Raw genomic sequence first — 22,473 nt, 5'->3', positions numbered from 1 at the left:
TCTCGGGGGGGACCCTGAAGTGGTGCGGCCCAGCAACAGCCTGAACATCCATCTAATTGCTCTTTTCTTCCTTCTGATAGAGCTAGCTTTGCTTCTCGCTTTGGCATTTCGGAAGCCAGGGGGAGCCCCACTGCTGTTGTCCTGGGGTCTATTGGAGGTACCAGGTCTATTGGACCCCAGCATGGCACCCGACCCCCTCAGACACACTCCCGCAGCCTCCTTCCCCATGGGCAGGACTGTTCTGACCTAGGAATGTGTTCCCAAGGCTCAGAAAATGCAGGGAGACACACGGCCCTGACTCTGGAACTGAGGCCGTTGGAGCAGGACTGGAGGTCTGACGTCTGAGACGCCAAACACTTGCTGCAAGATACAGGTGTGAAAACACACTCTCTGGGGCTGCCTTTCCTTCCTCCAAAGAAGAAAGCTTTTCCAGTCTCCTCCGTGCTGAGTCATACAAGGCTGGAAAGGTCTGGCGTAGAGGGCATTTCTCAGCGGCAATGGCCCCTGAGGCCCTGCACCCAGGGAGGGATCCTACCCTCCCAGGGGAAGTCAAAGCAACCTCCAAACAGCTGTTCTATCATGTTTCCTCTGCAGGAGGGAGCTAGTGCGCCCAGGTCTGTCTGGAACGTTCTTGGATCCTGCGGGGAAATCATCCTGGGAGCCCACCTGGATACCAGTCGTAGGGGCTAACATTTGCATTTTTCTTCCTTGGAGCCCTAACGCAGTACAGCCTAGCAACTGCTTGAAAATCCATCCAGTTGCTGTTTTCTTCCCTCTGACAGAGCGAGCTTTGCTTCCCACTTTGGGATCTCTGAAGCAAGGTGGTGGCCTGCAACTCCTTGCCTGGGGTCCATTGGAGGTGCAAAGTGCCCTCGACCAGGTGACCCCAGCATGGCACCTGGCCCCCTCAGACACACTCCCGCAGCCTGCTTCCCCATGGGCAGGACTGCTCTCACCTAGGAATGTGTTTGCAAGGCCAGGAAACTGCAGGGAGACACAAGGCCCTGATTCTGGAATGGAGTCTGTTGGAGCAGGCCTGCAGGTCTTATGTCTAACAAGCCAAACACTTGCTGCAAGATACAGGCCTGAAAACACACTCTTGGGCTGCCTTTCCTTCCTCCAAGGAAGAGAGTTTTCTCAGCCTCCTGTGGGCTGAGAGTCACACAGGGCTGAAAAGCACTTACTGGGAGATTAGTTTTCATTGGCCATGGCCCCTGAGGCCCTGTGCTCAGGGAGGGCTCCCTCCCTCCCAGGGAAAGTCAAAGGAAGCTCCAAACGGCTGTTCAATCATGTTTCGGAGAGAGTCATTGCCAAGGCAGGTTTATAAGAAGTTCAAGGGTCCCCAAGGAGAGAGGGGTCTAGAATTCTCAAGGAGGAAGAAAGGACACACTTTTTTTCCCTCTACATTCCTTAGGATTATATAACAATCATGCATCCTTCTTGAGGACGGTCTCTGGAAAAACCTTCTGGCTAATCCTGTTATCTTAAAATGTAAATTATGGGAGTAGGTCTAGTGAGTCTTTACAACCTCCAGACATTCTTTTGTTCGTTGTAATAACTTATTGGAGAGTATATAACTCCATTACTAACACTAGCAAGGGGGTACGCTTTCTGCCCCTTGTGATGTCTCTGTCAGAAGCTTTCTCTATCTCCTTTATACTTGAATAAAACTCTATTACACAAAAGCTCTGAGCAATCAAGCCTCGTCTTGGGCCCTGGATTGAATTCTTCTCCTCCATAAGCCAAGAATCCCAGCATCTTTTCGTGGTTCAGCAACAATATTTCATTTCCTCTGCAGGAGAGAGCTAGTGAGCTTAGGTCTGTCTGGAACATTCTTGGATCTTGTGGGGAAAATATCCTGTGCACACATCTGGATACTGGACCTAGAGGCCAAAATTCGCATTTCTTTCCCGTGGAGCCCTCACGTGGTGTGACTTAGCAACTGCTTGAAAATCCATCCCATTGCTGTTTTCCTCCTTCTGACAGAGCTAGCTTTGTTCCCTGCTTTGGGATATCTCAACCGAGGGGCCGGTCCATAGCTACTCGCCTGAGGCCCATTGGATGTGCAAGGTGCCCTCGACTAGGTGACCCTAGCATGGCACTCAGCCCGCTCAGACACACTCCCGAGGCTTCTTTCTCATGGGAAGCACTGCTCCAACCTAGGAATGTGTCTGCAATGCTTGGAAAGTGCAGTGAGACACACAGCCCTGACTCTGGAATTGATGCCCTCAGAGCAAGCCTGCAGCTCTGATGTCTGAGAAGCAAAACACTTGCTGCAAAGAGAGGCCTGAAAACACACTCTCTGCGGATGACTTTCCTTCCTCTAAGGAAGACAGTTTTCCCAGTCTCCTGCTTCCTGCATGTCACACAGCTGGAATGCGCTTGCTTGGATGTCATGATTCAGTGGCAATGACCCCTGAGGCCCTTTGCCCAGGGAGGGCTCCCACACTCATAGGCAAATCAAAGCAACTTCCAAGTGAGTCAGCTCTTCACATCAAGTGGCCAAAGTATTGGAGTTTCAGGTTCAGTATTAGTCCTTCCAATGGATATTCAGACCTGATTTCCTTTAGGATGGAGTGGTTGCGTCTCCTTGTAGTCTAAGCGACCTACAAGCATCTTCTCCAACACCACAGTTCAAAAGCATCAAATTTTCAGCTGTCACTTTCTTTATAGTACCTCTTTCATATCCATCCATGACATATGGAAAAACCATAGCCTTGACTGGATGGATCATTGTTGGCAAAGCAACGTCTCGGCTTTTTTTTTTTTTTTTAATTTTTTTTTAATTTATTTATTTTTTTAGTTTTAAAATCTTTAATTCTTACATGCGTTCCCAAACATGACCCCCCCTCCCACCTCCCTCCCCATAACATCTCTCTGGGTCATCCCCATGCACCAGCCCCAAGCATGCTGCACCCTACGTCAGACATGGACTGGCGATTCAATTCTTACATGATAGTATACATGTTAGAATTCCCATTCTCCCAAATCATCCCACCCTCTCCCTCTCCCTCTGAGTCCAAAAGTCCGTTATACACATCTGTGTCTTTTTTCCTGTCTTGCATACAGGGTCGTCATTGCCATCTTCCTAAATTCCATATATGTGTGTTAGTATACTGTATTGGTGTTTTTCTTTCTGGCTTACTTCACTCTGTATAATCGGCTCCAGTTTCATCCATCTCATCAGAACTGATTCAAATGAATTCTTTTTAATGGCTGAGTAATACTCCATTGTGTATATGTACCACAGCTTTCTTATCCATTCATCTGCTGATGGACATCTAGGTTGTTTCCATGTCCTGGCTATTATAAACAGTGCTGCGATGAACATTGGGGTACATGTGTCTCTTTCCATTCTGGTTTCCTCGGTGTGTATGCCCAGCAGTGGGATTGCTGGGTCATAAGGTAGTTCTATTTGCAATTTTTTAAGGAATCTCCACACTGTTCTCCATAGTGGCTGTACTAGTTTGCATTCCCACCAACAGTGTAGGAGGGTTCCCTTTTCTCCACACCCTCTCCAGCATTTATTGCTTGCAGATTTTTGGATTGCAGCCATTCTGACTGGTGTGAAGTGGTACCTCATTGTGGTTTTGATTTGCATTTCTCTAATAATGAGTGATGTTGAGCATCTTTTCATGTGTTTGTTAGCCATCCGTATGTCTTCTTTGGAGAAATGTCTATTTAGTTCTTTGGCCCATTTTTTGATTGGGTCGTTTATTTTTCTGGAGTTGAGCTGCATAAGTTGCTTGTATATTTTTGAGATTAGTTGTTTGTCAGTTGCTTCATTTGCTATTATTTTCTCCCATTCTGAAGGCTGTCTTTTCACCTTGCTTATAGTTTCCTTTGTTGTGCAGAAGCTTTTAATTTTAATTAGATCCCATTTGTTTATTTTTGCTTTTATTTCCAGAATTCTGGGAGGTGGATCATAGAGGATCCTGCTGTGATTTATTTCTGAGAGTGTTTTGCCTATATTCTCCTCTAGGAGTTTTATAGTTTCTGATCTTACATTTAGATCTTTAATCCATTTTGAGTTTATTTTTGTGTATGGTGTAAGAAAGTGATCTAGTTTCATTCTTTTACAAGTGGTTGACCAGTTTTCCCAGCACCACTTGTTAAAGAGATTGTCTTTACTCCATTGTATATTCTTGCCTCCTTTGTCAAAGATAAGGTGTCCATATGTGTGTGGATTTATTTCTGGGCTTTCTATTTTGTTCCATTGATCTATATGTCTGTTAGGAATATATCTACCTAAAGAAACTAAAGACCTATGTATAGAAAACTATAAAACACTGATGAAAGAAATCAAAGAGGACACTAATAGATGGAGAAATATACCATGTTCATGGATCGGAAGAATCAATATAGTGAAAATGAGTATACTACCCAAAGCAATTTACAAATTCAATGCAATCCCTGTCAAGCTACCAGCTACATTTTTCACAGAACTAGAACAAATAATTTCAAGATTTGTATGGAAATACAAAAAACCTCGAATAGCCAAAGCAATCTTGAGAAAGAAGAATGGAACGGGAGGTATCAACTTGCCTGACTTCAGGCTCTACTACAAAGCCACAGTCATCAAGACAGTATGGTATCGGCTTTTTAATATGCTGTCTAGTTTGGTCATCACTTTTCTTCCAAGTCATAAATATGTTTTAAGTTCATGGAGGCAGCCATCACCTGCAGTGATTTCCAAGCCCCCAAAAATAGTCTGCTGCTGTTTCCAATGTTTTCCCATCTATTTGCCATGAAGTGATGGGACTGGATGCAATGATTTTAGTTTTCTGAATGCTGAGCTTTAAGCTACCTTTTTCACTCTCCTCTTTCACTTTCATCAGGAGACTCTTTAGTTCTTCTTCACTTTCTGCCATAAGGGTAGTGCCATCTGAATATCTGAGATTATTGATATTTCTCCCAGCAATCTTGATTCCAGCGTGTGCTTCCTCCAGCCCAGTGTTTCTCATGCTGTACTCTGCATATAAGTTAAATAAGCAGGGTGACAATATACAGCCTTGACATGTTCCTTTTCCTATTTAGAACCAGTCTGTTGTTCCATGTCCAGTTTGAACTGTTTCTTCCTGACCTGCATACAGGTTTCTCAAGAGACAGGTCAGGTGGTCTGGTATTCCCATCTCTTTCAGAATTTTTCCCAGTTTCTTGTGATTCACACAGTCAAAGGCTTTGGCATTGTCAATAAAGCAGAAATAGATGTGTTTTTTTTTCTGGAACTCTCTTGCTTTTTCAATGATCCAGTGGATGTTGGCAATTTGATCTCTGGTTTCTCTGCATTTTTTAAATCCCTCTTGAACATCTGGAAGTTCACAGTTCATGTGAACTTGGAGAATTTTGAGCATTACTTTACTAGTGTGTGAGATGAGTGCAATTGTGCAGCAGCTTGAATATTCTTTGTCATTGCCTTTCTTTGGAATTGGAATGAAAACTGACCTAATGACTAGATGTTTTCAATTGCATATGCTGAAAGAAATGGCTGTGCAGTTTTGAAGAAAAAAAATCATTTTAACCCATTTTCTCTGAAGTGCAAGGCATATCATGGCCATCCCTGAATCATAAAGTCACCTTTTCTTTATGTAGTCATAGTTTCATGCCTAAATTATAGGCCAACTCGTGCTCAACTTGACTCTGATGTCAGGGGCAGATCAACTGATAAAAAGCTTGGATTGTCCCTCTGGAGGAAAGTGAGATCTTGGTCCCACGAGAAGAATCTGAAGGGTTAAGGGAACTTGCAAGAGTGGGGAAAGCTTAGTCCATCCTACATGTACCAAAATCTTAAATAAGGCTTATTTACTTTACCGAAGTAAAAAAACAGATGATGAAAACAATTATAAATCAATGAAAGGTAGAGAAACTCATAGTCTGTGATCAAAAATTGCATTCTAAGAAAACTTTGTTCTCTTAACCTAGAGAGGAGACTAAATTCCATCTGGTACCAGCTTACCAGAAGACAAGCAAACAAACAAACAAATTATCAGTAAGCTTAAAAAAAGTATTTTCCATATATCTTGAAGTAGCAGTATTTCTGCAAAGGCATCAGTGTGAAACCATAGAGGACATGGTTAAAACCTGATGAAATAGAAATTGACAATGTAATCTGGTCACTGCTGCGACTTGAAATGGTTTAATATGATAACTAGAATTATAACTGACAGCATTTGACCAGGACATATCAGATTTTCACGGATGTCACATAATTTCTAGGATATCTATATTAGGAACTGAAGGAATCTTTGAACCTTGGAAAGAAAACAACAGTGTCAAAGGCCCTTGCTGAATCATCTCTCAGCAAGGAATGTCTTTGCAAGGATCCCAAAGTGAAGGGAAAATACACCGACCTGCCTCTGCAACTTCGGTCCTCTGAGCAGATCTGGAGGTCTCCCTTTGTATAAGCTAACCTGTTCCTTCCAAATAGAGGTTTGCAACACAAAACAAGTGGCCGCCTATTCTTCCCCGAAGGAGGCTCTCTTTCCCCACATCCTGCGAACTCCCTTTCCCAGCCTCCTGGAAAGGTGCTTCTTGCAGTTCCTTTCAGAAAATCCTATGGACGGAGAAGCCTGGTAGGCTGCAGTCCATGGGGTCGCTGAGGGTCGGACACGACTGAGCGACTGCACTTTCATTTTCACTTTCATACATTGGAGAAGGCAATGGCAACCCACTTACTGTTCTTGCCTGGAGAATCCCAGGGACGGGGGAGCTTAGTGGGCTACCGTCTATGGCGTCGCACAGAGTCGAACACGACTGAAGCAACTTAGCAGCAGCAGTTCCTTTCTTAGGGGCAGTTATCCCTGAGATTGGGACCTGGAAAGGCAGAGCCACCTCCACATACACATCTTTTCTGTCCCTTTTCCTCTGGAGGAGGGCTCAAGTGAGCCTAGGTCTGTCAGGAAAATTCTTGGCTTTGATGGGATCACACCCGGTGTGTGAACCTGCATACCCGACCTAGGGGCCACAGGGCACCTGTTTTGCTCGAGTGGGTCCTGGAGGGGTGCAGCATAGCAAGAGCTTAAAAATCCATCCAATTTGTCTTTCTTTTACCTCGGAGAGAACGAGTTTGCTCCACCTCCACCCTTTGGCAGTGTGGAGGGAAGAGGGCACAACCCTCTCCCAAAGGGGACATAGGGCCTACCAGGAGAGAAAGGCCCCTTGAGGAGCTGAGCCCAGGTAGGCAGCCAGTGATGTCAAGCATACTCCCACTGCTTGCTTCTTCATGGGCACTCTGACAATCTGCTAGGAATGTCTTGGCAAGGATCTCAAAGGGAAGGGGAGATACATGGCCCTGTCTCTGGAACTTCAGTCCTCTGAGCAGATCTGGAGGTCTTGAGTTGTATAAGAAAACCTGTTCCTTCCAAATAGAGGCTTACAAAAACACCCCCGGTGGTTGCCTCTTCTTCCCCGAAGAAGTCTTTCTTTCCCCACATGCTGCGAACTCCCTGTCCCAACCTCCAAGAATAGCGCTTCTTGCCATTCCTTTCTTAGAGGCAGTTATCCCTGAGCTTGGGGCCGTAGGGAGTAGCCCCACACTCACAGGGAAAAGCCAAGACTCCTCCATACATCTCCTCTATCCCCTTTGCTCTGGAGGAGAGCTCTAGTGAGCCTAGGTCTTTCAGGAAAATTGTTGGCTTGGACAGGATCTCACCCTGTTTGTGAAACTGCATACCCAACTGGGGGCCACAGAGCACCTGTTTCATTAAAGTGGGCCCTGAAAGGGTGCAGCTTAGCAAGAGCTTGAAAATCCATTCAATTGCTGTTTTTGTACCTCTGACAGAGCGAGCTTTGCTCCACCCTTTGGCAGTGTGGAGAAAAGAGGCATGACACCCTCCCCAAGGGGACATGGGGCCTACTTCGAGAGGAAAGGCCCCTTGTGGAGTTGAGGCACACAGTCGTGTCAAACGCACTCCCACTGCTTGCTTCGTCATGGGCACTCCCCTATCAGCTAGGAATGTCTTTGCAATGATCACAAAGGGAAGGGGAGATACACGGCCCTGCCTCTGGACCTCCAGGGCTCTGAGCAAATCTGGTCTCCCGTTGTTGGTCAAGGTCAAGGTCAAGGTCAAGGTCAAAGTCAAGTTCAAGGTCAAGTTCAAGTTCAAGGTCAAGTTCAAGGGCAAGGACAAGGTAAGGCCAAGGGAAGGCCAAGCCCAAGGCCAAGGGCAAGGGCAAGGCCAAGGGCAAGGGCAAGGGCAACGCCAAGGGTAAGGCCAAGGCCCAGGCCAAGGCCAAGGCCAAGGCCACCAAAGCAAAGCCCAAACCCCGTAACGCCTGACAGAAGGCAGAAGGCACTAGGCCCCTGTGCAGAGGAAGCCACTGAAGGCGGCAAGGCCACAGAGCTCCCCGACTCCCGTTCTGACAGGAAGTTGTGAGGACAAAGGGCCTCATCCCAGCACAGCACCCGCTCCCACCGGCCCCAGCTCCCAGCAGCGCGCCCCTTGAAACAACACTGTCTTCCCAGAAAAGAGAACGGAGAAGCCATGAGTGTGCCAAAGGAGCAAGATGAACGAATGATGCCACGCCCTCCAACTTTGGGCACAGCTGACGCCTGGGAACCCCGGGCCCGGCCGATGGGTCTCCGCCGTTCTCGGGCGGGAGGGGGGGTCGACACGTGGGCCGAGAGCCCTTGCCCGGGCCACCCGCAAATCCCCTGAGACGTGATCCGACCCCAGGGACCGAGGGCAAACGTACCGCTTGAGGTGCTGGAGGAGCTGGACGAAGCCATGGTGGGAGAGGCACACGGGCGCGCTGCAGACTGCTGGCCGAGTGGGCGGGGACCCAGCAGCTCAGGACTCTGGAGAGCGGGAGGCGCTCCATTGACGTCAATAGGGTTTGGGTGCGTAGATGGAGGGGGCTGCCGCTGGCCTCTTTCCAAGCAGCGACAATGGATGGAGTCCCATGGAGCGAGTGGGCTTTTCCCGGGCACAGCTGTGCCCCGGACCGCCAAGATCCCCGTTGGGGTGGGTGGGCAGTTTGGGGGCTTTGGTTTGTGGCCCTCCCTCGCAGCGGGGGGTGGGATCAACCTCGGGTGGATCAATCAGGGGCCCTCAGCAGTGCCAAGGGAGCTCACCGCCCAGGAAACGCCCCTAGGTCCCTTTGATTTGGCCGCCCAAGCCCACGCCCACGCCCACGCCCACGCCCACGCCCACGCTCCCGCCCAAAATCGACGGGAGAGGAATCCCGAGAGGCCCCAAGCAACTCTCATGGGGACTGGCCTTTCCTGAGGCCACCAGAGTGGGTCCCTAAGTTCCCCGTCGTAAGTCGAGATCACCTGCCTCAACTTGAGAAAATACAGGAGGTTCTCCCCTCCAGGCGAGATGAGGCCCATTTCTGCTGAGGCCTCTCCAGGCTAAGTACACCTAACATATGGAACTTGCAAAGACTCCTTCACACTCTTGCTGCAACTCAAGAAGTTCCCCGACATACCCGTCTCCAGTCGAGACGAAACACGAGGGTCCCGCCCACATCCAGAGGAGCCCCGTTTCCGCCTCGTAGCTCGAGAGGAAGGATCTTTTGCCTGCTTGGTCCGGAAAAAATTCCGGGCGTTCCTGTCGCATCTCAAGAGGAGGCGCTCTCGACAGGAAAACCTAGAGGAACTCCAGGGTCGTGCCACCATTCCAAGAGTCCAAAAGATGTCTCAGTCTATTCCAGAGGAACCTGTTTTCCCTGCACTGCCTCGACTTTCACGCCGAGGATCGACTCACACCACGGTGGCACGTGGGACAGCCCTGTGGGAAACCCTCGTGGGAAAGCCTCATGGGAAAGCATTCAGGGAAAGTCACAGATTCCTTGATCTACTCGACGGGAAGCGTGATACTGCTGGTAGAGCGGGGGATTAAAGCGCACATGCATGCCCCATTCGACACGAGGACTGACTCCCCTGGGGAGACTCCAGAAGGAACCCAAGATCCATGTCAGCCCTGGAGGCAAATCATTAAGTTCCGAACCCGACTGCACACAAGGTCTTAGGCCCCGGCATCGACGGGAGAGGAATCCCGAAAGACCCCACAGCAACTCGCATGGGGAGTTGCCTTTCCTGAGGCCACCAGAGCGTGACTCTGAGGTCCCCGTCATAAATCTAGAGCACCTGCCGCAACTCGAGAAAATCCAGAAGGTTCTCCCCACCAGGCGAGATGAGGCCCATTTCCGATGAGGCATCTCGAGGTTAATCACACCTAACCTCTGGAACTTCCAAAAGGTCTTTCACACACTTGTTGCAACTCAAGAAGTTCCCGGACAACCCGTCTCCACTCCAGAGGAGGCACGTGGGTCCCGCCCACATCCAGAGGAGCCATATTTCCGCCTCGTAGCTCGAGAAGAAGGATCCCTTCCCTGCCTGGTCGGGAAAGAATTCTGGGTGTTCCTGTCGCATCTCAAGAGGAGGCGCTCTCCACAGGAAAGGCGTCCTGCCACAATTCCAAGAGTCCCCAAGATGTCTCAGTCCATTCCAGAGGAACCTGTTTTCCCTGCACTGCCTCGACTTTCACGTCGAGGATCGACTCCCACCACGGTGGCACGTGGCACAGCCCTGTGGGAAAGCCTCGTGGGAAAGCCTCGAGGGAAAGCCACAGATCCCTTGATCCACGCGACGTGAAGCGTGACACTGCTGCTACAGCTCTGGAGGAAAGCGCACGTGCATGCCCCCACTCGAGACGAGGACTGACTCAACTGGGCAGATTTCACAAGTACCCCAAGATCCATGTCAGAAGTGGAAAGGAATCCTCAGATTCCGGCCCCGACTCCACACAAGGTCTTATTCCCCGGCATTTACGGGAGAGGAATCCCGCGAGGCCCTCGAGCTACTCGCATGGGGACTGGCCTTTCCTGAGGCCACCAGAGCGGGTCCCTGAGGTCCCCGTCGTAAGTCGAGAATACCTGCCGCAACTCGAGAATATTCAGGAGGTTCTCCCCTCCAGGCAAGATGAGGCCCATTTCCGCTGAGGCGTCTCGAGGCTAATCACACCTAACCTCTGGAACTTCCAAAGGGTCCTTCACACCCTTGCTGCGACTCAAGAAGTTCCCTGACATACCCGTCTCCACTCTAGAGGATGCACGAGGATCCCACCCCCTTCCAGAGGAGCCCTGTTTCCGCTTCGTAGCTCGAGATGTGGGATCCTTTCCCTGCTTCGTCCAGAAAGAATTCCTGGCGTTCCCATCGAATCTCAAGAGGAGGCGCTCTCCACAGGAAAGGCGAGAGGAACTCCTCGGTCGTGCCACCATTCCAAGAGTCTCTGAGATGTCTCAGTCCATTCCAGAGGAACCTGTTTTCCCTGCACTGACTGGACTTTCACGCCGAGCATCGACTCACACCACCGAGGCACATGGGACAACCGTGCAGGAAAGCCTCTTGGGAACGCCTCGTGAGAAAGCCTTGAGGGAAAGACTCAGATCCCTTGAACCACCCGACGGGAAAGGTGACACTTCTGCTACAGCTCGGGAGGAAAGCGCACGTGCATGTCACCACTCGGGACGAGGACTGACTCCCCTGGGGAGACTCCTGAAGTACCCCAAGATCCATGTCAGCACTGGAGAGGAATCCTCAGGATCCGGCTCCGATTCCACACAAGGTCTTAGGCCCCGGCATCGAAGGGAGAGGGATCCCGAGAGGGCCCCTAGCAACTCGCATGGGGACTGGCCTTTCTGGAGGACACCAGAGCGAGTCCTGAGGTCCCTGTCGTAAGTCGAGAGTACCTGCCCCAACTCGAAAAAATCCAGGAGGTTCTTCCCTCCAGGCGACATGAGGGCCATTTCCGCTGAGGCGACTAGAGGTGAATCACACCTAACCTCCGGAATTTCCAAAGGGTCCTTCACACCCTTGCTGCAGCTCACGAAGTTCCCAGACATACCCGTCTCCACTCGAAGGGAAGCACGAGGGTCTCGCCCACATGCAGAGGATCCCGGATTCCGGGTAGTAGCTCGAGATGAGGGATCCTTTCCCTGCTTGATAGGGAAAGAATTCCCGGCGTTCCCGTCACATCTCAAGAGGAGGCACTCTCCACAGGAAAGACGAGAGTAACTCTAGGGTCGTGCCTCCATTCCAAGAGTCCCCCAGATTTCCCAGACCATTCCAGAGGAACACTTTTTCCTTGAACTGCCTCGACTTTCATGCCGAGGATAGACTCACATCACGGTGGCATGTGGGATAACCCTGTGGGAAAGCCTCCTGGGAAAGCCTTGTGGGAAAGCCTCGACGGAAAGCCACAGATCCCTTGATTAACACGACGGGAAGCGTGACACTGCTGCTACAGCTCGGGAGGAAAGCACAAGTGCATGACCCAACTAGAGACGAGGACTGACTCCCCTGGGGAGACTCCAGAATTACCCAAGATCCATGTCAGCACTGGAGAGGAATCCTCAGGTTCCGGCCCCGACTCCACACAAGGTCTTAGGCCGCGGCATCGACGGGAGAGGAATCCCGAGAGGCCCCCAGGCAACTCGCATGGGGAATGGCCTTTCCTGAGGCCACCAGAGCGGGTCCCTGTCGTAAGTCGAGAGCACCTGCGCAACTCGAGAAAATCCAGGAGGTTCCCCACTTCGGGCGAAATGAGGCCCATTTCAGCTGAGGTTTCTGAGGCTAATCACACCTAACCTCTGGAACTTCCAAAGGGTCCTTCACAGCCTTGCTGCAACTCAAGAACGTCCCCGACAAGCCCGTCTCCACTCAAGAGGATGCACGAGGGTTCACCCATGTCCAGAGGAGCCCCGTTTCCGCCTGGCAGCACGCGATGAGGGAACCTTTCTCTGCTTGGTCGGGAAAGAATTCAAGAAGTTCTCCTCGATTCTCAAGAGGAGGCGCTCTCCACAGAAAAGGCGACAGGAACTCCAGGGTCGTGCCACCATTCTAAGAGTCCCCCATGCCTCAGTTCATTCCAGAGGAACCTGTTTTCCCTGCACTGCCTCGACTTTCTCGCCAAGGATCGACTCACACCACGGTGGCACGTGTGACAGCCCTTTGGGAAAGCCTCTTTGGAAAGCCACGAGGGAAAGAGACAGATCCCTTCAACGACACGACGGGAAGCGTGACACTGCTGCTACAGCTCGGGAGGAAAGCGCAAGTGCATGACCCAACTCGAGACGATGACTGACTCCTCTGGGGAGACTCCAGAAGTACCTCAAGATTCGTGTCACCTTTGGAGAGGAATGCTCAGGTTCTGGCCCCGATTCCACACAAGGTCTTATGCCCCGGCATCGACGGGAGAGGAATCCCAAGAGGCCACCAATCAACTCACATGGGGACTGGCCTTTCCTGAGGCCACCAGAGCGGGTCCCTGAGGTCCCCGTCTTAAGTCGAGAGGACCTGCCAAAACTCGAGAAAATCCAGAAGGTTCTCCCCTCCAGGCGAGATGAGGCCCATTTCCGCTGAGGCGTCTCGGGGCTAATCACACCTAACATCTGGAACTTCCAAAGTGTCGTTCACACCCTTGCTGCAACTCAAGAAGTTCCCCAACATACCCGTCTCCATTCGAGAGGAAGCACGAGGGTCCCGCCCACATCCAGAGGAGCCCCGTTTCCGCCTCATAGCTCGAGATGAGCGATCCTTTCCCTGCTTGGTCGGGAAAGAATTCCCGGAATTCCCGTCGCATCTCAAGAGGAGGCGCTTTCCACAGGAAAAGTGAGAGGAACTCCAAGGTCGTGCCACCATTCCAAGAGTCCCCAGATGTCTCAGTCCATTCCATAGGAACCTGTTTTCCCTGCCCTGCCTCGACTTTCAGGCCGAGGATCGACTCCCACCACGGTGGCACGTGGGACAGCCCTGTGGGAAAACCTGGATGGAAATACACAGATACTTTGATCCACGTGACGGAAAGCGTGACACCGCTGCTACAGCTCGGGCGGAAAGCGCACGTGCATGCCCCCACTTGAGACGAGGACTGATTACCCTGGGGAGACGCCAGAATTACCCCATGACCGAGGTCAGCACTGGAGAGGAATCCTCAGGCTCCGGTGACAACTCCACACAAGGTCTTAGCCCTGGCATCGACGGAAGTGGAATCCCGAGAGGCCCCCAATCAACTCGCATGTGAACTAGCCTTTCCTGAAGCCACCAGAGCGGTTCCCTTAGGTCCCCGTCGTTAGTCAAGAGCACCTGCCTCAACTCGAGAAAACCCAGGAGATTTTCCCCTCCAGGCCAGGTGAGGCCTTTTTCCGCTGAGGTGTCTCGAGGCTAATCAAACCTAACCTCTGGAACTTCCAAAGGGTACTTCACGCCCTTGTTGCAGCTCAAGAGATTCCCCGAGAAAGCCGTTTCCACTCTAGAGGAAGCACGAGGGTCCCGCCCACATCCAGGGGAGCCCCGTTTCCACCTCGTAGCTCGAGATGAGGGATCCTTTCCCTGTTTGGTCGGGAAAGAATTCCCGGCGTTCCCGTCGCATCTCAAGAGGAGGCGCTCTCCACAGGAAAGGCGAGAGGAACGCCATGGTCATGCCACGATTCCCAGAGTCCCAACAGATGTCTCAGTCCATTCCAGAGGAATCTGTTTTCCCTGCACTGCCTCGACATTCCCATCGAGGCTCGACTCACACCACGGTGGCACGTGGGACAGCCCTGTGGGAAAGACTCCTGGGAAAGTCTCGTGAGAAAGCCTCAAGGGAAATCCACAAATCCCTTGATCCACGCGAAGGGAAGTGTGACAATGCTGCTACAGCTCAGAAGGCAATCGTACGTGCATGTCCCCACTGGAGACGAGGACTGACTCCCCTGGTGAGACTCCAGAAGTACCCCAAGATCCTTGTCAGTACTGGAAAGGAATCCTCAGGTTCCGGCCCGACTACACACAAGGCCTTAGGCTCCCGTGTCGATGGGAGAGGAATCCCGAGAGTCCCCCTAGCAACTCACATGGGGACTGGCCTTTCCTGAGGCCACCAGAGCGGGTCCCTGAGGTACCCGTCATAAGTCGAAAGCACCTGCCGAAACTCGAGAAAATCCAGGAGGTTATCCCCTCCAGGCGAGATGAGGCCCATTTCCAATGAGGCGTCATGAGGCTAATCACACCTAAACTCTGGAACTTCCAAAGAGTACTTCACACCCTTGCTGCAACTCAAGAAGTTCACCGACATACCCGTCTCCATTCGAGAGGAAGAACGAGGGTCCCGCCCATATCCACAGGAGCCCTGTTTCTGCCTCGTAGCTCGAGATGAGGGATCCTTTCCCTGCTTGGTCGAGAAAGAATTCCTGGCGTTCCCGTCGCATCCCAAGAGGAGGCGCTCTCCTCAGGAAAGGTGAGACGAACCCCAGGGTCGTGCCACCAGTCCAGAGTCCCCCAGATGTCTCAGTCCATTCCAGAGGAACCTGTTTTCACTGCACTGCCTCGACTTTCCCACCGAGGCTCGACTCCCAACACGGTGGCACGTGGGACAGCCCTGTGGGAAATACTCAATGGAAAGCCACCGATCCCTTGCTACACGTGACGGGAAGCGTGACATTGCTGCTACAGCTCGGGAGAAAAACATACGTGCATGCCCCCGACTCGAGACGAGGACTGACTCCCCTGGGGAGACTCCAGAAGAACCACAAGATCCATGTCAGCACTGGAGAGGAATCCTGAGGTTCCGGCCCCGACACCACACAAGGTCTTAGGCCCCGGCATTGACGAGAGAGGAATCCCGAGAGGCACCCGAGCAACTCGCATGGGGACAGGCCTTTCCTGAGGCCACCAGAGGGGGTCCCTGAGGTCCCTGTCGTAAGTCGTGAGCATCTTCAGCAACTCGAGAATATCCAGGAGATTTTCCCCTCCTTGCGAGATGAGGCGCATTTCCGCTGAGGCGTCTCGAGGTTAATCACACCTAACCTCTGGAACTTGCAAAGGGTCCTTCATACCCTTGCTGCAACTCAAGAAGTTCCCGGACAACCCGTCTCCACTCGAGAGGAAGCACGAGGGTCTTGCCCACATCCAGAGGAGCCCCATTTCCGCCTCGTAGCTAGAGATGAGGGATCCTTTCCCTGCTTGGTTGGGAAAGAAATCCCGTCTTTCCCGTCGCATCTCAAGAGGAGGCCCTCTCCACAGGAAAGGCGAGAGATTCTCCAGGGTCGTGCCACCTTTCCAAGAGTCCTCCAGATGTCTCAGTCCATTCCAGAGGAACCTGTTTTCCCAGCACTGCCTCCACTTTCATGCCGAGGGTTGACTCACACCATGGTGGCACGTGGGACACCCCTGGGGAAAGCCTCGTGGGAAAGCCTCGTGGGAAAGTCTCAAGCGAAGTCACAGATCCCTTGATCGACAGGACGGGAAGCGTGACACTGAGTCTAGAGCTCGGGAGGAAAGCACACGTGCATGCCCCCTTTGGAGACGAGGACTGACTCCCCTGGGGAGACTCCAGAAATACCCGAAGATCGATATCAGCACTGGAGAGGAGTCCTCAGGTTCCTTCCCTCACTCCACACAAAGTCTTAGGCTCCAGCATTGACAGGAGTGGAATCCCGAGAGTCCCCCCTAGCAACTCGCATGGGGACTGGCTTTTCCTGAGGCCACAAGAGTGGGTCCCTATGTGCCTGTAGTAAGGCGAAAGAACCTGCCGCAACTCGAGAAAATCCAGGAGATTCTCCCCTCCAGGCGAGATGAGGCCCATTTCCGCTGAGGCGTCTCAAGGCTAATCACACCTAACCTCTGGAACTTCTAAAGGGTCCTTCACACCCTTGCTGCAACTCAAGAAGTTCCACGTCATATCGTCTCCACTCGAGAGGAAGCACGAGGGTCCCGCCCACATCCAGAGGAGCCCCGTTCCCACCTCGAAGCACGAGATGTGGGATCCTTTCCCTGCTTGTTCGAGAAACTATTCCCGGCGTTTCCGTCACTTCTTAGGAGAACGCGATCTCTGCAGGAAAGGTGACAGGAACTCCAGGGTCGTGCCACCATTCCAAGAGTCCCCCAAGTGTCTCAGTCCATTCCAGAGGAACTTGTTTTCCCTGCAGTGCCTAGATTTGCACGTCGAGGATCGTTTCACACCAAGGTGGCACGTGGGACAGCCCTGTGGGAAAGCCTCGTGGGAAAGCCTGGAGGGAAAGCCACAGATCCCTTGACTGACAACACGGGAAGAGTGACACTGCTGCTAGAGCTCGGGAGGAAGGCGCACGTGCATGCCCCCCCTCGAGACGAGGACTGACTCCCCTGGGGAGACTCCAGAAGTACCCCAAATCCATGTCAGCACTGGAGAGGAATCCGCAGGTTCCGTGCCCGAATCCACACAAGGTCTTATGCCCGGCATCGACGGGACAGGAATCCCGAGAGGCCCCCTAGGAACTCGCATGGGGACTGGCCTTTCCTGAGACTATCAGAGAGAGTCCCTGAGGTCTCCGTCATAACTTGAGATCACCTTCTGCAACTCGAGAAAATCCAGGAGGTTCTCCCCTCCAGGCGAGATGAGGCAGATTTCCGATGAATCGTCTCGGGGCTAAGAACACCTATCCTCTGGAACTTCCAAAGGGTCCTTCACACTCATGCTGAAACTCAAGAAGTTCCCCGACATACCCGTCTCCACTCCAAAGGAAGCACGAGGGTCCCGCCCACATCCAGAGGAGCCCCGTTTCTGCCTCGTAGCTAGAGAGGAGCGATCCTTACCGTGCTGAGTCGGGAAAGAATTTCCCGCATTCCCGTCACATCTCAAGAGGAGGCGCTCTTCACAGGAAAGGCGAGAGGAACTCCAGGGTCGTGCCAGCATTCCAAGAGTCCCCTACATGTCTCAGTCCATTCCAGAGGAACCTGTTTTCCCTGCACTGCCTCGACTTTCACGCCGATTATCGATTCCCGACCGGTGGCACGTGGGACAGCCCTTTGGGAAAGCCTCGTGGGAAAGCCACAGATCCCATGATGGATGCGACGGGAAGCGTGACACTGCTGCTACAATCGGGAGGAAAGCCCACGTGCATGAGCGCTCTCGAGGTGAGGACTGACTTCCCTGGAGAGACTCCAGAAGTACCCCAAGATCCATGTCAGCACTGGAGAGGAATCCTCAGGTCCCGGCCCCGACTCCACACAAGATCTTAGGCCCCGGCATCAACGGGAGAGGAATCCCGAGAGGCCCCCTAACCACTCACATGGGGACTGGCCTTTCCTGAGGCCACCAGAGAGGGTCCCAGAGGTCCCCGTCGTATGTCGAGAGCACCTGCCGAAACTCGAGAAAATCGAGGAGGTTTTCCCCGCCAGGCGAGACGAGGATCATTTCCGCTGAGGCGTCTCGAGGGTAAGCACACCTATTCTCTGGAACTTCGAAAGGGTCCTTCACACACTTGCTGCAACTCAAGAAGTTCCTGACATACCCGTCTCCACTTCAGAGGAAGCACGAGAGTTCCCCCCACATCCAGAGGAGCTCCGTTTCCGCCTCGTACCTCGAGATGAGGGATCCTTTCCATTCTTGGTCGGAAAAGAATACCCAGCGTTCCCGTCGCATCTCACGAGGAGGCGCTCTCCACAGGAAAGGCGAGAGAAACTCCAGGTTCGTGCCACCATTCCCAGAGTCCTCAAGAGGTCTTAGTCCATTCCAGAGGAACCTGTTTTCCCTGCACTGCCTCAACTTTCAGGCCGATGATCGATTCCCACCACGGTGGCACGTGGACAGCAATGTGGGCAAGCCTCGTGGGAAAGCCTGGAGGGAAAGCCACATCCCATGATCCACTGGAAGGGAAGGGTGACACTGCTGCTACTGCTCTGGAGGAAAGCACATGTGCGTGCCCCCATTCGAGACGAGGACTTACTCCCATGGGCAGACTCCAGAAGTACCCCAAGTTCCATGTCAGCACTGGAGAGGAATCCTCAGGTTCTGGCCCCGCCTCCACACAAGGTCTTAGGCCTCGGCATCGATGGCAGAGGAATCCCGAGAGGCCCCGAGCAAATCTAATGGGGACTGGCCAGTTCTGAGACCACCAGATCGGGTCCATTAGGTCACTGATGTAAGACGAGAGCACCTGCTGCAACTTGAGAAGATCCAGGAGGTTCTCCCCTCCAGGCTAGATGAGGCCCATTTCCACTGAGTCGTCTGGAGGCTAATCACATCTAACCTCTGGAACTTCCAAAGGGTCCTTCACACACTTGCTGCAAATCAAGAAGCTCCTCGACACCCCTGTCTCCACTCGACAGGAAGCACGATGTTCCCCACCACATCCAGAGAAGCCCCGTTTCCGCCTCGTAGCTCGAGAGGAGAGATCCTTTCCCTGCTTGGTTGGGAAAAAATTCCCGGCGTTCCCATCGCATCTCAAGAGGAGGCACTCTCCACAGGAAAACCGAGAAGAACTCCAGGGTCGTGCCACCCTTTCAAGAGTCCCCCAGAATTCTCAGTCCATTCCAGGGGAACCTGTTTTCCCTGCACTGCCTCGACTTTCACGCTGAGGATCGACTCCCACCATGGTGGAACCTGGGACAGCCCTGTGGGAAAGCCTCGTGGGAAAGCCTCATGGGAAATCCTCGAGGGAAAGCCACAGATCCCATGATCGACGCGACGGGAAGCGTGACATTGCTGCTAGAGCTCGGGAGGAAAGCGCACGTGCATGCCCCCTCACGAGACGAGGACTCACGCCACTGGGGAGACTCCAGAAGTACCCCAAGATCCATGTCAGCACTGGAGAGGAATCCTCAGGTTCCTGCCCCGACTCCACACAAGGTCTTAGGCCCCGGCATCGACGGGAGAGGAATCCCAAGAGGCCCCCGAGCAATTCGAATGGGGACTGGCCAGTCCTGAGGCCACCAGAACGGGTCCCTGAGGTCCCCTTCGTAAGTCGAGAGCATCTGCCGCAACTCGAGAAAATCCAGGAGGTTTTGCCCTCCAGGCGAGATGAGGACCATTTCCGCTGAGGCTTCTCGAGGCTAATCACATCTAACTTCTGGAACTTCCAAAAGTTCCTTCACACCCTTGCTGCAACTCAAGAAGTTCCCCGACATACCCGTCTCCACTCGAAAGGTAGCACGAGGTTCCCGCCCACATCCAGAGGAACCCCGTTTCCAACTCATAGATCGAGATGAGGGATCCTTCCCTGCTTGGTCGGAAAAGATTTCTGGGAGATCCCCTCCCAACTCAAGAGGAGGCGCTCTCCACAGGACAGGCGAGAGGAACTCCACGGTCGTGCCACCATTCCCAGAGTCCCCCAGATGTCTCAGTCCATTCCAGAGGAACTTTTTTTCCCTGCACTGCTTCGACTTTCACGCCGAGGATCGACTCCCACCAAGGTCGCACGTGGGACAGCCCTGTGGGAAAGCCTCGTGGGAAAGCCTCGTGGGAAAGCCTCGAGGGAAAGCCACAGATCCCTTGATCCACATCACGGGAAGCGTGACATTGCTGCTACCGCTCTGGAGAAAAGGGCACAAGCATGTCCCTATTCCAGATGAGGACTTACTCCCCTGGGGAGACTCCAAAAGTACCCCAAGATCCATGTCAGCACTGGAGAGGAATCCTCAGCTTCCTGCCCCGACTCCACACAAGGTCTTAGGCCCCGGGAGAGAAGGTAGAGGAATCCCGAGAGGTGCCCGATCAACTCGCATGGGGACTGGCCTTTTGTGAGACCACCAGAGCGGGTCCCTGAGGTCCCCATGGTAAGTCGAGAGCACCTGCCGCAACTCGAGAAAATCCCGGAGGTTTTGCCCTCCAGGCGAGATGAGGCCCATTTCTGCTGAGGCTTCTCGAGGCTAATCACACCTAACCTCTGGAACTTCCAAAAGGACTTTCACACCCTTGCTGCAACTCAAGAAGTTCCCCCACATACCTGTTCCACGCCAGAGGAAGCACGAGGGTACCGCACACATCCAGAGGAGCCCCGTTTCCGCCTCGTAGCTCGAGATGAGGGATCCTTTCCCTGCTTGGTCGGGAAAGAATTCCAGGCATTCCCGGCGCATCTCAAGAGGAGGCGCTCTCCACAGGAAATGCGAGAGGAACTCCAGGGTCGTTCCACCATTCCGAGAGTCCCCCAGATCTCTCAATCCATTCCAGAAGAACCTGTTTTCCCTGCACTGCCTCGACTTTCACGCTGAGGATCGACTCCCACCACGCTGGCACCAGGAACAGCCCTGTGGGAAAGCCTCGTGGGAAAGCCTTATGGGAAATTTTCGAGGGAAATCCATAGATCCCATGATCGACGCGACGGGAAGTGTGACACTGCTGCTACAGCACGGGAGGAAAGCGCACGTGCATGCCACCTATTGAGACGAGGACTGACTCCCCTGGGGAGACTCCAAAAGTACCCCAAGATCCATGTCAGCACTGGAGAGGAATCCTCAGGTTCCGGCCCCGACTCCACACAAGGTCTTAGGCCCCGTCATCGAAGGGAGCGGAATCCCGAGAGGCCCCCGAGCAACTCGAATGGGGACTGGCCATCCTGAGGCCACCAGAGCGGGTCCCTGAGGTCCCCGTGGTAAGTCGAGAGCATCTGCCGCAACTCGAGAAAATCCAGGAGGTTTTGCCCTCCAGGCGAGATGAGGCCCATTTCCGCTGAGGCTTCTTGAGGCTAATCACACCTAACCTCTGGAACTTGGAAAACGCCCTTCACACCCTTCCTGCAACTCAAGAAGTTCCCCGACATACCCGTCTCCACTCTAGAGGAAGCACGAGGGTCCCCTGCACATCCAGAGGAGCCCCGTTTCTGCCTCGTAGCTCGAGAGGAGGGATCCTTTCCCTGCTAGGTGGGGAAAGAATTCCCGGCGTTCCTGTTGCATCTCAAGAGGAGGCCCTCTCCACAGGAAAGGCGAGAGGAACTTCAGGGTCGCGCCACCATTCCGAGTCCCCCAGATGTCTCAGTCCATTCCAGAGGAACCTGTTTTCCCTGCACTGTCTCGACATTCACGCCGAGGATCGACTCCCACCACGGTGGGACGTGGGACAGACCTGTGGGAAAGCCTCGTGGGAAATCCTCAAGGGAAAGCCACAGATCCCATGATCGACGCGACGGGAAGCGAGACACTGCTGCTACAGCTCGGGAGGAAAGCACACTTGAATGCCCCCTCTCGAGACTAGAACTCAGTCCCCTGGGGAGACTCCAGAAGTACCCCAAGATCCATGTCAGCACTGGAGAGGAATCCTCAGGTTCCGGCCCCGACTCCACACAAGGTCTTAGGCCCCGGCATCAACAGGAGAGGAATCCCGAGAGGTCCCCGAGCAATTCGAATGGGGACTGGCCAGTCCTGAGGCCACCAGAACGGGTCCCTGAGGTCCCCGTCGTAAATCGAGAGCACCTGCCCCAACTAGAGAAAATCCAGGAGGTTTTGCCCTCCAGGCGAGATGAGGCCCATTCCGCTGAGGCTTCTGGAGGCTAATCACACCTAAACTCTGGAACTTCCAAAAGGTACTTCACACCCTTGCTGCAACTCAGGAAGTTACCCGACATACCCGTCTCCACTCTAGAGGAAGCAGGAGGGGCCCGCCCACATCCAGGGGAGCCCCGTTTCTGCCTCGTAGCTCGAGATGAGGGATCCTTTCCCTGCTTGGTCGGGAAAGAATTCCCGGCATTCCCGTCGCATCTCAAGAGGAGGCGCTCTCCACAGGAAACGCGAGAGGA

This window comes from Ovis aries, chromosome 6 (assembly GCF_016772045.2).
Source record: "Ovis aries strain OAR_USU_Benz2616 breed Rambouillet chromosome 6, ARS-UI_Ramb_v3.0, whole genome shotgun sequence".
In the NCBI taxonomy this organism is placed as follows: domain Eukaryota; kingdom Metazoa; phylum Chordata; class Mammalia; order Artiodactyla; family Bovidae; genus Ovis; species Ovis aries.
The sequence above is the reverse complement of the archived record's forward strand: the minus strand, read 5'-3'. Positions refer to the sequence as shown.